This window comes from Hylobates moloch, unplaced genomic scaffold (assembly GCF_009828535.3).
Source record: "Hylobates moloch isolate HMO894 unplaced genomic scaffold, HMol_V3 SCAFFOLD_7, whole genome shotgun sequence".
Lineage (NCBI taxonomy): Eukaryota > Metazoa > Chordata > Mammalia > Primates > Hylobatidae > Hylobates > Hylobates moloch.
The window spans coordinates 1,464,954-1,466,362 of NW_026652282.1; positions in this window are offsets into that span (position 1 = coordinate 1,464,954).

Sequence of the window (1,409 nt, forward strand, 5' to 3'; positions counted from 1 at the left end):
TATTCCATGGTGTATGGGTTGGTTCCAAGTCTTTGCTATTGTGAATAGTGCCGCAATATAGAGATATATATAGGTTCTCATTGTTCAATTCCCACCTATGAGTGAGAACATGCGGTGTTTGGTTTTTTGTCCTTGCGATAGTTTACTGAGAATGATGTTTTCCAGTTTCATCCATGTCCCTACAAAGGACACGAACTCATCATTTTTTATGGCTGCATAGTATTCCATGGTGTATATGTGCCACATTTTCTTAATCCAGTCTATCGTTGTTGGACATTTGGGTTGGTTCCAAGTCTTTGCTATTGTGAATAGTGCCGCAATAAACATACGTGTGCATGTGTCTTTATAGCAGCATGATTTATAGTCCTTTGGGTATATACCCAGTAATGGGATGGCTGGGTCAAATGGTATTTCTAGTTCGAGATCCCTGAGGAATCGCCACACTGACTTCCACAATGGTTGAACTAGTTTACAGTCCCACCAACAGTGTAAAAGTGTTCCTATTTCTCCACATCCTCTCCAGCACCTGTTGTTTCCTGATTTTTTAATGATGGCCATTCTAACTGGTGTGAGATGGTATCTCACTGTGGTTTTGATTTGCATTTCTCTGATGGCCAGTGATGATGAGCATTTCTTCATGTGTTTTCTGGCTGCATAAATGTCTTCTTTTGAGAAGTGTCTGTTCATGTCCTCAGTGATGATGAGCATTTCTTCATGTGTTTTTTGGCTGCATAAATGTCTTCTTTTGAGAAGTGTCTGTTCATGTCCTCTGCCCACTTTTTGATGGGGTTGTTTGTTTTTTTCTTGTAAATTTGTTTGAGTTCATTGTAGATTCTGGATATTAGCCCTTTGTCAGATGAGTAGGTTGCAAAAATTTTCTCCCATTCTGTAGGTTGCCTGTTCACTCTGATGATAGTTTCTTTTGCTGTGCAGAAGCTCTTTAGTTTAATGAGATCCCATTTGTCGATTTTGGCTTTTGTTGCCATTGCTTTTGGTGTTTTAGACATGAAGTCCTTGCCCACGCCTATGTCCTGAATGGAATTGCCTAGGTTTTCTTGTAGGATTTTAATGGTTTTAGGTCTAACATATAAGTCTTTAATCCATCTTGAATTAATTTTTGTATAAGGTGTAAGGAAGGGATCCAGTTTCAGCTTTCTACATATGGCTAGCCAGTTTTCCCAGCACCATTTATTAAATAGGGAATCCTTTCCCCATTTCTTGTTTTTGTCAGGTTTGTCAAAGATCAGATAGTTGTAGCTATGCGGCGTCATTTCTGAGGGCTCTGTTCTGTTCCATTGATCTATGTCTCTGTTGTGGTACCAGTACCATGCTGTTTTGGTTACTGTAGCCTTGTAGTATAGTTTAAAGTCAGGTAGCGTGATGCCTCCTAAAGAGTCCAGGACCTGACG